This window comes from Castor canadensis, chromosome 3 (assembly GCF_047511655.1).
Source record: "Castor canadensis chromosome 3, mCasCan1.hap1v2, whole genome shotgun sequence".
Lineage (NCBI taxonomy): Eukaryota > Metazoa > Chordata > Mammalia > Rodentia > Castoridae > Castor > Castor canadensis.
Genome location: NC_133388.1, coordinates 46,547,017 through 46,562,253, shown reverse-complemented (window position 1 = coordinate 46,562,253; position 15,237 = coordinate 46,547,017). Strand labels below are relative to the sequence as shown.

General features: G+C 42.9%; 1 pseudogene; it reads right to left on the bottom strand.

Annotated features, from left to right (window-relative positions):
• Positions 1-3,546: 3,546 nt before the first annotated feature.
• LOC141421565 (zinc finger protein DPF3-like) overlaps positions 3,547-15,237 on the bottom strand; it is a 116,063-nt pseudogene continuing 104,372 nt past the window's right edge.

The window sequence follows — 15,237 nt, the reverse complement described above, 5'->3', positions numbered from 1 at the left end:
GGGCCCACATGTCAGTCATTCCATCCTGAATTAACGTCACCAGTGTACGTGATATTCCCCCTCAGCTAGCCCGCTGCTTCCATTGGAGGCTTTTGTGTTGATACTGAGCTCTCTGCATCCTCCAAGTCTGCATCCACATGGGACGGTCAAGAAACACCCATCACAGATGGTGCAGAACAGTTCTGTGAGCATCTCTGTGCACAGAAAGGACCTGGGGGTTGGAGAAAAGCACAAAAGAGGCAACTAACAGTCTAGGTCCCACAGCCCCTCCTGTACTCTCCCAGACACCAGAGAGGCTCTGGAATTGGGTTTTCCATCTCTGTTTTGGGTTAAGGCTGTGTTTAGTACCTAGAGGGGCAGCCATTATTGTCCTCAAGGTTTGAGGGTTGAAGAACATCTCAGATTTCTGTGTTTGGCAAATAGTCCCCTGCCTCCCTCCCAGGAATCAGGGACCCCAGAAATTGAAGCCAGAGGGACTCGGGTTTCTTTCTGAGGAGGGGCCATTGGAGCAGATGCCACTCAAGCCCAGAAAATCCAGCCAACAGGGTGACATACCAGGCAGGTCTTGGGTTTTCTGGAGGGCAAAGGGGGGTACAAGCCCTAGATCCAATGCCGTAATGCTGCAGAGCCCAGGCTCGGTTCCTTCCCAGGGCTGAGAACCCTTTCTTTCAAAGCTGCTCCAGAGCCAGCAGCAGCCATGGCCCTCTCTGCTCTGAGCGTTTCTCTTTGGGTGGTGGAGGGGTGGGGAGAAACCAGGTGACAGAGCTTTCCACACTGGAGAAGGGGTGGGAAGGAGCGAGTCCCAGGTGAGGGAAGCAGGGAGCAGGAGCAGAGCAAGGTCTGGGAAGGAGCCAAGTCCCCAAGCAGAGGCTTGGAGATGGCAGGCAGCACTTACAGGAAGAGCAGGGCTGACACCTGAATATCGCTGGCTTCCCCCTAGATAACACTTTAATGAGGCTCATAGCTGTGATATCACAGAACAGCATTAACTATGCTAAGTACCTAAAGTTCAGCCCGAACATTCTCAACCCACCTGCCTTGGTGGACACACGTTTATTCTGGCTCTGCTGGGCTGAGGCTTATGACAAAGCTGTGACAGCAGAGCATCAGGGTGGGGGTGGGGAGGCTAGTCAGTGCTGCGGGTTGCAGGGACACCAGGAGAGGACCAAGTGAGACCTCCTGGTGATGGTATTAGTGTCCCTCCCCTCTGCATAAAAGAAACCCCCAAAAGAAGTTAGGTGGAAGTCAGACCCCCTTGGAGAGGACTGGACAGACTATGTCTATTTGCTTCTGGCCTACTTCATCATCACAGTGCCTTCTGCAGCCTCAGGGGACACTCCTCTCATCATCTAGCCCCAAAGATGGTTTCAAATTCTTACTGTTTTTTTGTTTTGTTTTTTTAAAGCAACAGTACCACCAATGTAATACAGATCAAAGCAGAGCTATGCTGGCCAATGGTTACAGTTAAAGGTTGGGGCTTGGGAACCTTCTGTCCCCAGGGTCTGTGGGCATCTAACAAATCCATCCCAGAATCCTAAGCCTCTGTAGAATTGAGTTGGAACAACCTAAGCCTCTGGCACCATTCCACCCCATGCCTTCCCAAGGGTCTGCATAAAGACAGGTTTGTCAAGTGCCCCAGACGGCCTCTGACTGGGGCCAGCTCTGGGTGTTGAAGGACAGGAGAATTGTGTGCACCTGTGCCTTGATCTGCTCAACTCTTTACCCAAACCTGCCTGAATCTAGGGCTGGATTTGGTGAACCTCCGGCCTTATCTATAAAAGTCAAAAGTCACCCAGCTAGATACTACAAGATCTAGAACTTGTGGCTTTTCTCCCTATATTCTTCCTCCTAACCAAAGAGGGGGAACTGCGTTATATCCCCACCACGCCTCCACCCCACTGATCCCAGCTATAGGGCTTTGCCTCCATGTCTTAGCAACTTCCCAAAGGCCCCACCTTCTAATACAGTGACTTGGGGGGCAGATGTCAACATAAGGGCTTAGGGGGGTCATACCACTCAGCTCATAGCAGAGGGGATGTGACACCGCTGTCCTTGGGGTTTGAGCAGAAACATGCAGAGCCCTCCACGTAGAGGACAGCCTGCATGTAGATGTTTGCATGATTTTTCCTCCTGAACTTTGCTTTGAGCCTAGGTCCCCAACCCTCACCCACTATCAGCATTGCAAACTAGCTGTCACCTGAGGCCACTTTGGGTGAAGGCCTGGCCTTTCTTCTCTGGTCCCTGGATGTGGACCTCACTCCCTCTGTAGGGAAGGCTCTGCAACTTGCTCAATGGCCTGTGTCTGCAGCAGCCACCAAGGATGGTCCTCTGTTCAATCAATAGGCCACATTGTGCTGAGCAATTCAAAAGCTGGAGGTGGGTGAATGGGTCCTGGAGGAACAGAAACAGGAATGGCTCCATGGCCTACTCCGTGGAGGACACAAAGCAGACTTGGTGTCTCTCCTCTGCCCTGCCTGCCTGCATCTTCCTGAAAGTCAAAAGGAGATTCCTATTAAAAGCATGTTGACTGAGGCTGTTCTTCCAGCTCCCTTAGCTAACCCCTGACCTTCACCACCAGCCATCGTTTTACTGCCTGTCTGGTACCTGGTGCCTGCCTGCTAGGCAAAATTGTTAGGCCTGTGAGGTCACAGCTTTGTCTTCTCTGCTGTGTCCCCAGTGCCCAGCTCATAGTAGAGGATTGATTGATTTATTTTAGTTAGTTTTAGAAGACCGTCTCTTCACTTACAGCCTCAGGAAACCAATTCCCACTTAGACCAGAAGTCCTGCACCCATAAGCTATTCCTTTAAGCCTATAACTAAGCAGATTCTGGGGCCTCTCAGGGCATGCGCATCCTCTGAGAAGCCTCTTGCTCCTTGCCCAGTGCTGCCAGCTCACCGTCTTTTATGGAAGGTGGTCTTTGACCCAGAGGGAAGGAATATGGCTCAGCTAGCTTCTAGAAGATCCTGAACCTTCGGCCTCTCTTTTCTCCACTGTTTTCCCTGCCTCTTCCAAGACTTATCTCTGAATCATTAACCTCCCCTCTCCCAGAAATGCCAGTGGGCTCCCTTCGGAGAGTCTTGTGATCAGATCACAGGGGAGAGGGAGTCTCCAGAAAATGAGCCTCTCTGCACTCCCACAAATGAAGCTCTTGGTTGAGGCCTGCAACTGTACAGCCTGCTATGCCCATGAAAACTGCCATGACCTTGGCTTCCCCAGAGCTTGTGGATGATGGGGTCAGAATTTCATCCCCAGGGAGCAACCGAGACCTGAAATTTGTTGCTCCTGCAGTCTCCTTGCAAACATGTAAGCACTAGGTGCTTTTCTGGAAGCGGAACTGCACACTCTCACAACACAGTCCCATGGCACACCCTAACATTTATAAACTTACACATTCGCAATTGTTTTAAAGATTGGGGGAAATAACTAAGAGTTCCTGAGAGCTTTAAAGCCTTTTACTTGTTTACACATTCTCTACATTACAGACAAAAGATTTGTTGCTACCTGGGTAGTCAACACTGCTAATGAATCACAGAACAGGGATAGTATGTCCCTGAGACAAGGGAGAAATATCACAGCACTTTTCACAGTAGGAGACACAAAAACGTGGGAATTGACACATGGGAGAAAGGAGCATCTCTAGAAGACAAAGGACAAGAGTGGTACCTGCACACTTATAGACCAAGACTACAAGCAACCACATCACACCTGAAAGAAGACAGTTAGTGGAGCAAGGAATAGGGCTTCTTGTTTGTTGCTGTGGTTGCCTTTTAGAGAAGCCAAATGGAAATACCATCTTCAGACTATTACCCACAGTTTCTCAAATCCGCAGCCCTTTTCTCTAACCCCATGAAAGGTGTGTCAGCCTTAGTCCTGCAGCTCAAGGCAAAAACTCTACGTTCAGTCAGCAAGAGGCAATGTGGTGTTGGTCCCAAGGTCCAGTAGGAAAAGTCTTCAAAGGCATAAAAGGAAAACCTCCATTTGCAGGCATTTCTAGTCCTGGACGCCACATCTCTTGGCCATCCTTTTATGAGTAAGAGCTTCAGAAGGAGGAGATGGAGGGTGGGTAAAAGACAAGAAAGCATGGGGAAACTGAGAGAGGAATCCTGGGGGCTTCCTAATACCATCCCCGAGTGCTGACCAGCCCCAGCACTGTGGGCAAGCTCCAGCCCCCTACCTTGGCTTGGAAGGCTCGTCCACCCTCATCCTCTGTGAGCAGAGCAGACATAGCTGGACAGAAAACATGGCACCCCTTCACCTGCTTTCTGTGGGGGAACAGATTTGCACCTGCTCCAAATGGAGACCTGTCAGTTGTAAAGTCACAACATTTGCTTTCAGATTTGCTTTTTCATTTGGAAAAATTGGGGGATATTTCTTTCTAAAATTAATATTAAATGAATCTCCCAATCAACAGTTAGCCTTTGAGGACAGCCTGTGTTGGGTTTTGTGTGAGGAGAGAGAGCCAGGGTGGTCAGGAGAAGAAATGTGCCCCTCAGCTGTGATGGGCCCCTCCTAATCTTCCCTTGGCCTTCAGATTCCAGATGGGCTCCATAGCCAGCAGGAGGAAGCAAACAGCTTATGAGGAAGATGAAAACCCCATCTGGACAAGGGCCATTTAAATGAGACAATTATGTATGCATGTAACTCACTTTAAGGCCACAGGGCCTGCAGGAGAGTGACCCGCATACTCTCACCACAGGTCACTCTGCAAAGGAGTAGGGGAGACCCACACTGCTTGGCTCCATGCCAAGCTGCCCTGGCTCCACTGGCCAAGAGCAATTAGCCAGGGGGACGAAGGCTCCTGCCGAGTCTCAGAGCAAACACTGCAGTGGGCAGAAGTGGCCCAACTAGCCAAGTCTAGGGTTGGGGAGGAGAGCTTCTTCAGGGGCTAAAGGACTCAAAATAACCCAGGCCTTTGTTGTAAGCTGCTGGACCACAGAGCGAAGGCCAAGCATGTGCGAGGGTCCAGCTCACCAAGACCTGCCCTTTGGGCAAATGATTTTTCCAGAACTATGTCAGTTATTGAGCTGTTGCTGGGATTCAAAGACAGTCCAATCCACTCCAGCCCACAGGGCTGTCTTCCAACAGAGTTCTTGGAATCTAGGCCTCCCCACCTCTTTCTTCTAGAAACATTACAAAAAGAGAGAGAGAGAGAAAGAGGGAAAAAAAAAAAAACCACACAAGAGTCCAGCTCATTTTGGGGAGATTTGGAGATAAGAACAGCCCATGAGCGCTGGGTTCTGAACCATTGCCTCTTAATCACAAATAATCACGTCAATCCTCTCTCCTCCATCCTAAAATTTCCAGTCAGGTCTCAGTAGCCAATGGCAAACATAACCATATGGAAGGAAGGAACTGCTTGCGAAAGGAATTCAAAGGTCACGTCAATACTGAAAGGTTTCTCAAAGCTGCAGTCTCTTGTATCCAACCTTTGGACACTTGACTGGGGAACATCCACTTGCCTTCCTGGTGCCTGTGTCCCACCAGGGCGAGCTCAGCCAGGCCCCCACACCCAGAGGGGTTAAGAGGCACAGTCTTGAGCACCTTCCTCTGTCCCTAGACTGGATTGTCCTACCTCAAGGTTGCCTCAGCTCGAATGTCAGGGAGCCAGCCTGAGCCCTTGCGAAGTCTCTCCTGGTGAATAACAGATACTGCCTGGTCATGGTAGGACTTTAGTATTATTCCCAATGCTTTCTCCCATCTCTCAGTCCTTCCCCACCCCCCCATCAAGTGGCAACTCAGTATATCAGGATGACTCCAGCTGTGGATGTCACTGCTGAGGTTTTCCTCTTCTCAGAGACCAAGGAACAAGAAGAGATTTCAAGGCTCCGTCTTCACGGTGGCCTTCAGGATCCAAGCCTAGAAGTTTCCAGTGAGGCTTGTAATAAATGACTTCTCCACAGCACTTTGTTCCTCTGGTGAGAGTTCAAGATGAAGAGTCTAAGCTGAGTAAGGAGGCTGTGTGAAGATTTCTTAGACTATATTAGATTAAAAAAACCCCACCAAACTATACACACGTGATCAATGAGTGTTCACAAAATGGTTTCCCTTGGAATGGGAATTAGTGAGAGAATTGTAGTGCTAGGGTAAAAGTGAGAGGGATTCCCCAGGGCTGGGGCCGGGGTTGTTCTTCAAAAGTGCAAGATCCTTCTGGTAAACACAAGGAAGTGCTGGCTGAGGTACCCTATGTGGGGTGGGAGGTAAGTAGATAGCTTGCCCTCTTGGTTGCACACGTCCATGACCTTCTGTAACTATTCGTTTTCTTACAGTTGGTCTGTGTGGATGTGTGGGAGAAGGGTTCCATCTGATTTGAACTGGGCTCTGGTTTAGCCTCTCCAGCAGCAAGTCACATTCTGTGACCTGGGGCCCTAGGCCTGGCAGCCAAAGGCTGAGGCTTTCTCTTTGAGCAGTTCCCAGCAAAAGTGGCAGCTCCAGCTTCCTACAAGAGACAAGACGGCATTAGTAGCAGCCCTTCTAACTCTTGAGCCCCAGCCCAGTGGCTCTAATAGCTTACAAAGCCTATTTTCTTTTGACTTTCATAATTCAGAGACCACGAAGTCCTGAAGACATGGCTGGAAACTGTCACTCAGCAGAAAGTAAATGCTCAGAGCTGATCAGAGGAACTGTTGTAAAGAATCCTGCTCCTTGGTCATGCCTCTTAACCAGCCTCACAAGACCTGGGCTAGTTCCCTGGAAGCTCACACCTCCCTACCATCTCAGCCACATGTCTGAGAAACATCTCCTTGGCCCTCAAGTTGAAATTTCAGCTGGTTGAACTGTGTCTCAGTTTCTCCATGTGTAATATGGTTGTAGTTGTACCTACCTCATAGGGTTGTGATGATTAAATGAGACAAGACATGAAAAGCCCTTAGCACAAGGTCTGCACCATAGTGAGGGCTCAATAAGAGGGAGAAGTAGTAGCTGCTGTTGTTGTTATTGTTGACCTCATCGTCATCACCTTCTGGGGGCTCAGCCACTGGGGGATTTAAACAGTACATGTGATAGCCACGGTCACAGTCATCACAGAAGAGTAGCTGGTCCTGGTGGGATACAGAACAGGTAGAGGTGGGGCAAGAGAAATTCAATTACTAGGGACAATATCTGTTTTCTAGCCTTATTGCCATAGGTTGACTGCCCCCTCCCATACCTTTTTCCAGGCTGCATTTGAAATCTTCATCGTCCCCTGACATGGCTTGTACTTGGCCCACACCTGGGATTTCCCCCTTTGCCTTCGAAACTACACAAATCCTAGCCTCATTCTAGGGCCTTGCCCAAGAAGCCATCTTTGGCTACCACCTCATATCCAAGCTTACAGGGATTCCTTGTTCTTCTGAACTCATAGCCAATAACTGCTTCCAAAAGCAGAAAACCGATGTTATGCATTTCTCTCTTCCTCCTATGACTGCCTAGTGTACTTTAAATATTTTAAAATTTTAATTGAATTCCTCTGAACTCTACTCTTTCTATCTGGAGTGGGAATCAGCTATACTAGGCAGTAACATCCATTGACTCCGTGGAAACTCTTCAGGGTTTCATGATGTACATGTAGACAGAAGCAAGTAGTGGCATCCTTTGATTTCAAAAGCTTCCTCACAGGCTGAGGGCTGGATCCCAGGTGAGATAATAGGAAAGGTTGGTTACAGAGACCAGTTACGAGGCTGCCATAGCAACACAGGTGAGATATGATAGTCTGAAGTAAACTTGTGGTGAGGGGAGAGAAACAGGCTTGCTCCTACTTATGAGTCATTGATTAGCTACAAAGAATGAGAGGGTAGAAATCCAAGATGGCGTCTGGGTTGTGGCTTGGTCAGCAAGCCAGATAGTGTAGCCAACCAGTGAGACATGGGCAGGAGAGTGAAGCCATGTGGGTGGGGGAACCTCAGCTGTAGACACGTTCCACAGATCTACAGACCACCTGGTACAGATGGTCTGGGGCAGCCAGAGATCAGGAGAGAGATCTGGGACTAAAGTATGGATTTGAAAGTCATTGGTGAATAGATGGCAAATGAAGGTGCTAGGAGAAGAAGCCCAGAGTGTGGCAGCAAGATGTCTTTGAACGTGTGCTCATGGAGGGGTATCCTTGATCCCCTTGAAATAATATACGCAATTTTGTTCATTTTCTGAGCAAAGAGTAAATCTATAGCTTTCATTGAATTCCCTGAAAGATCAAGGACCCAAAAGAGGTTACTGGGAAGGCCAAGAACAGGTCCTTGAGGAACAACAACTTTAAGGGACAGGTAGAGAACAAAGAGATTAAGAAGCACAGTCAGGGAAGCAGGATGGTAACCAGTACACTGAGGTGTACCCCCTGAAAGTTACATCATCATGTCAGAACTGAAGTAAACTATGACATGATGATTTAGCAATAACACCAAGAGAAACAAGTTAGGATGGGGGCAGAAAGTGGAGAGAACTTGTTAGAAACCATATTACTAATGTTCTAAAGACATTAACAATCGCTACTATAGTGATGACATCAGAACTACAAGAAGGTAGAAAACTCTGGATTGGACTTTCCCAAGGGAAAACCAAATATCTAGAGTTTTAATGCATTTTTCATCAGCTGATCATTGTCTAGCACTATTTTCCCTTCTTTTCCATTAGCTTTTCAGAAAAATTGCCTGTTGAAACCACCAAGAACGCTCAGCTCATGCTAACTCCCATGAGAAACACAATTTAAAAACCCCTTACGCCCATGTGTCCAAGAACCAGAATCCACCTATGCTACAGATTCATTAAAATGGGAATCTCATCTTGGGGTACACGGGGAATTTCTGACCATGTAAAAGGGACCCAAATACCCAAGCAATCTCCCAACACTAGACTCATCCCCTGACTCCTACACTAAGGCTTTGCCATGTCAACAACAAAACTCTTCACTAACACTATTTGTAAAGTCAAGGATCAGATTCACCTAAATGCCTGCTGATAAGGGACTGCTGAATAAGCTAATGAAGAACCATGGAGCTGTGGGTAGGAATGAAGAATATGTCTGTAGATTGCTCTAGAATAATCTAAAGATATTCAGTGGGAAAAGGTGGGAAAAAAACATATATGTATCTTAGTTTTTTTTCTCATGGAGTCCTATGTATAACACATACGCTTACATTTAAACAAAATAGAAAGATAAGCCATACATTTTTATCCAAATGTTCACCCATAAGCAGAGTGAAAGAATAATATGAAGTAAGGATAGAAGCTAGATTTTCTTGAATATAGTATTTCTTTATAGATTTGATTATAGAACCAGTAACTGTTTTGCATAATCAGGAAACAAAATTAAAATTGTAATCTTTCCCATAAAACAAACAAAACAAAAAAATAACATAACTGAATATAACTGTGTATTAAGCTGATAGCATAACCACACAGACAGAAACTATTCCTAGTGACTTTAAAATAAGAAGTTTGACTGTACTTCCTTAGTAGAATATATCTTAAGGACAAAAATAAATGCAAATATGCACATTTTTTTCAGCAATTATATTGTGGGTGATCATACTGGAATTAGAATATTGACAGTGTTGTATGTGTATCAAATGACTGATTATGTTGGTATCATTAAGAACCAAGAATTCTTTTACATGACTAAACAAACATACAGATGCAAGATCAAGGAGATCAAGTTAAAAAACTCTGTAGTTAGTCCTGGATATAAATTGGAGGAATTAGTACAAACTCATATTAAAACACACAAAGTTTTTATAGTTCTGTCAATAGGAAATATCTCAAAACAGTGGCAAATACAATAAAAATTAGCACCTCTAGCATCTATATTATGTTCTCTAAAGACCATTAGGGACTGGCAGAGTGGCTGAAGTAGTAGAGTACCTGACTAGTGAGCATTATGCCCTGAGTTCAAACTCCAGCACACACACACACACACACACCACACACACACACCACTGCCTACTGAAAGGGCCAGGAGTCTTTACCGAAACAGGTAATTCCAGGTCTGGCGCCTATCTTTACATATTAGGAAGCAAGGAAACCATCAAATGCCGTCAGGATCACGTCATAAGGACTAGATTCCAGCTTGAATATGTCTCTATTGGCCAAAGATGGGACCATTTTAACTGCAATGGATTAAAACAAATAAAATATATTTAAAGATGAGTTCATAAAGACAGTGATTTAAAAAAACTTAGTCACCTTAAGAAGATGTTAGGGAGACATCATACTATTTTTTATTTGTTTAGAAATAATTTTCAGGAAAATTTGCAAAAATGGTACAGACAGTTTCTGTCTACACTTTACTTGGTTTTCCATAATATTAACATCTTATACTACCATAGTAGAACCATAAAGCAGGATGCAGGCATAGTGGTACACACCTGTTATCCCACCTACTCAGGAGGCAGAGGCAGGAGGATCACAAGGTCGAGGCCAACCAGGGCAAAGGTTAGAAAGGCCCTATCTCAAAACAAAATAAAAACAAAAAAGCTGAGGCATGGTTTAAATAGCAATGCATGTGTCTGGAAAGCTTAAAGGATCCCATGTAGCACGTACCTGTGTTGTTATTGTCCTTCGATCTGTGACAGTTCCTCCGATTCTTTGTCTTTCATAACCTTGACACTTCTGAAAGGTGTAAGTCAGCGATTTCGTAAATGTTACTCAGTTTGAGCTGGATCTTTTCTCATAAGAAGACTGAAGTGTGCATGGTTTTTGGCAAGAATCTCACTAAAGTTATGTCATATCCTTCTCAGGGCACACATCAGGGGACATTGACACTGGTTTGTCTCATTACTAATAATATAGTTGTGACTATACAGTTAAAGCAGTGGGGGACAGGTTTCCCTCTATAAAAGAACTATTTTCCCCTTTACAATATGTTAATAAGTAATCTTGTTGGAAAGATATTTTCAGATTATGCAAATATCTTATTTCCCATCATACTTTTGCCCACTGATTTTTGTAGGGATTAAGTCCTTGCTTATAACAATCCTAACTATGACATTTGCGTAATGGTGAGTTCCCTCTTCATTCTAAAGAATTCTGCTCTAAAGAAGAACTTACTTTCTCCTGTTTTAATTTACTTATTTTTTATCTATCAACTCAATTTTTATGTAAATATGAGTTTTTATTTTATTTTTAAGCTATAATCCAAAAACATTATCTTTTTTCTTAATTTTTCCTGGTTTTGGCCACCAGGAACTCTTTCAGGTTGGCTCCTGTGTCCTTTAGACAAGCCCTGTCGTTTTTGGAACATTGCCTTACCTTCTGGTACCACAAGATCATCCAGGCTCATCCTGTACACTTTGTGTCCCAGCCCTGGAAATCAGTCATTTCTCCAAGTTCCTTTATCTAGAGAATGGGTAAAAGGAATATCTAAATGCTATATATCCTCTTTGTTTCCAGGTTCTTGCTGTGGTTTGAGCACAGATAATGTTCCCCAGAAGTCTATGTGTTAAAGGCTTAGTCCCCAGGGTGGTAGTACTGGGAGGTGCCGTGGACCTTTGGGAGGTAGCACCAAGTGGGAGGTACTTAGGACATTGCAGGCACACTCTTGAAAGGGATTATGAGACCCCGGTATCCTCTGCACTCTCTCTCTCTCTCTCTCTCTCTGCCTCCTAGTTCATGATCTAAGCAGTTTACTCCAACAGGGATTCCCTGGCATTGCCAACAAGTGCCCTCACAGAAACCCAAAGCAATGGGACCTCCAGAACCATGAACTAAATAAACCTTTTCTGTTTATGGATTAACTGGCTCAGGTATTTTGTCATAATGCGAAGTTGACGAATACATTCCTCGTTGGCAACTGATCTGGGAATTAAATATATGTGTCGGTCACATGCGTACATCTAAATGTATTTCTGCATCTATCCAATGTGTATATACACACAAATAGCTAGATATATTTCACATGTTACATTACAAACCATGAATTCATATTGATTTCTTCTAGCCAGTCCCGTCCCCCTTTATGAGGTTATTCTTTTTTTCTGACATTGAGAAACCTTACATTCGTCACAATATACAGTTATTAGTGCAAACCTACCACACATGTAAAGTAGTCTCAGAATCACAAATCCATATACTTATGAAAGCAAATGTACAAACTAGAGTGTAATATTTTTGGTGCATATTTTTGTCTTTAACCTTCTAGTTCATCATCAAAAATACTCTTTTCCAAAATTACTTAAGCTAGTTCTTTTCCTCCCACTCTTCAGTATGGTTATGTTGTTCATTTATATTATAGTTAGGTTAATTTGTTACTGTTTATATTCCATCTAAGGTTTCACCACATCCTGGCTGACTATATATCTGTTTGAGGGTTATTTGCAGCCTTATCTTAATTCTGAAAGTCAGAGCTATATAAGAAGGTATTATCAAAGAAATGCGCATCCCTTATCCTTCCATATGACTTCATTTCCATATCACCATTCTTCCTGTTCCCCCTCTATAGAAAGCCTCTCTTATTCACCTCCAGTTTATTCTTTCTTTATTTGTTTTACGCAAGTGCATAGATGTCAATTTTCTTACATCTCTTTTTTAAAAGGCAGCATGATATAGGCAGACATTATACTTTACTTTGAACTTTCATTTAACAATATATCATAGAATGAGTACATATCAATTCATAGATCTCATCCTTATTCTTGAAGGCACATAATACTTTTTTGTGTGGCTGTGCCATTGTTTATTCAATCGTTCTTCTATGTGTCGATATTGGGGTTGTTTCCAATATTTTGTAATTATGCTACCATAAATAACCCTATGCAGCTGTATTTCTGTCGTGTTGGGGGCATTTTCAGGGTAGATTCCTATAGATGGGATTGCTGAGTCAGAAGTTAAGTACAGAGTAGTTTTATTATGCATTGCTATTTCTCTCCAGACAGGTCACACCACTGTATATGTCTTCCAACAATATATAAAGGTGCCAATTTCCCCATTGTTTCACCAACAGAACATATTGTCATACCTTTGATTTTTGCCTGTTGGATAGGTAAAAAAATGGGGACTTTGCTTTGTTTTGAGTTTCTTTAACTATGAATGCATTTGAACATTCATTTCACATGTTTAAGACTCATTTTTATATCTTCTGTGACTCATCCTTTACACATTTTTTTCATTTTCTATCAAGTTCCTGGTTCTTTGTCCCTCATTTTTTTGTCCCTCTTTTTTAGGAGTTCTTCCTCTAGTAGATAGGGACATTAGCCCTTTATCTATGGTATATCCTGCAAGTACTTTCTCCCAGATACCATTTTGACCTTATCACGTTTTTTGACTATACAAATATTTAGAGTCGAATTTTTCAATAGCTTACTTCAATGTTTCTAAATTTTGAGACACAGTTAGAAAACCTTTCCTTATATTTAGATTAAAGAGTAATTCACCCACTTTCTTTTAGTACTGGTATGGTTTAACTTTTTTACATTTAGGTGTCCTGTCTATTTGGATATTGTTCTTATGTCTGGTGTGAGATATGAATCTAATTTTGCCTTTTCCCAAGTGACTCCCCCACTGTACTAGCACCATTCATTTAAAAGTCTATCTTTGACACAGTAATTTTAGATGCCACCTTTATCCTATACTGTCTTTCCTTATGTAGGTGGGTCTATTTATGGGCTTTCTATTCCATTCCAACTGGTTTATCTGTCTACTCATGCTTCAGTACCGCCCTTTTTCAACTGTAGAGGCTTCCCTAGAAAGTTTCAACGTCTGGTGGCACTTATTTCCATCACAGTTTGTCAGTAATTTCTTGGTTGTTCTTGCATGTTTCTTTTTCCATATGAATTGGAGTATCAATTTGTCTAACTCCATTAAAAAGTTTGTGATATTTTTATTGGACCTGAAATAAACTTGTAAAATAACTTAGGCAGAACTGCCATGTCTATAGTGTTGAGTTGTTCTATCCAAGATCATGGGACATCTTTTTATTTGTTCCTTGTATATTTTCAAACATTTTTAGAACTTTCCTTCATATACATTTTGCAAATTTGTTAAGTACATTTGTACGCATTTCCTAGGAATTTATAAGTATTTGTAATTCCATTATAAATGGAATTATGCTTTCTAACTGGGTATTGCTTGTGTATATGACGGGTATTAGTTATATGTTAATTGATACCTGTTACCTTTTATGCTTGAGCTAGCACTATCATTGATTCGCGAAGGTTCTTCAGATATCCTGTAGCTACAGATTGAGTAGCCCCTATTTGAAATGCTTGAGACCGGAGGTGTTTGTTTCATATTTTCAATTTTCTTCAGATTTGGTTTTTTTTCACATTTTAGAATATTTATGTTTACATTATGAAAACACGTAATGGGGCTGGAACCAAAATATAAAGACAAAATTCATTTATGTTTCATGTATGCCTTATATACATAGCCTGAAGGTAATTTTATGCAATTTACACATGAAACAAAGTTTTGAGGTATAGAATTTTCCACTTATGATATAATGTTGATACTCAAAAAGTTTCAGTTTTTGGAGCATTTTAGATTTGGATTCTTTTTTATTAGCAATGCTCAACCTATATTTTATCTGTTCTTATGCTTCTTATTGATTGCTCCTATCTAATGGTGTTGGCTAGTGTCTCTAGAATAATGTATAATGGTAGTAGTATAGTGAGCGTCCTTATCTGGTTCCTAACATTTCCTCATTAAATAAGATTCTGGAGTTAGCCAGATGCCAGTGGCTCACACCTGTAATTCTAGCTACTCAGGAGGCAGAGATCAGGAGGTGATTCGAAGCCAGCCCAGGGGAAATAGTTAATGAGACCTTATCTTTAAAAATATCCAACACAAAACATGCTGGCAGAGTAGCTCAAGTGGTGTAGCACCTGCCTTGAAAGGGTGAGACCCTGAGTTCAAATCCCAGTACTGCCAAAAAAAAAAAAAAGACTCTGGCTTTAGTTCTAAGGTATAAATGTTTTCTCATTTTTAAGAAGATATCCTATAATTCCTGTTTTGACTGTTTTCTTTTTAATCATGAGTAGGTATTTTAACTGCCATGTCATTTAAAAAACTGATAAAGGGAAAGGAGCAAGCATTTATCCTGCCTTTTCTATATGATCTACACCTGAGCTTAGGCAAGTTTCTCTCTATAGAATTACTCCAACTAATAAACAAAGAAGAAATTATCAAACAAGAGTATCACTATTTTGCAACCCCTAATGAAATAGTTGATCTAACTGGAGACCATCAATACATGCAATACATGCACTCTCACAAAGCGAGATGCACTAGGCATTGTAGACCTCCTGATTAAAGATACACCACCACCTATAAAGCAG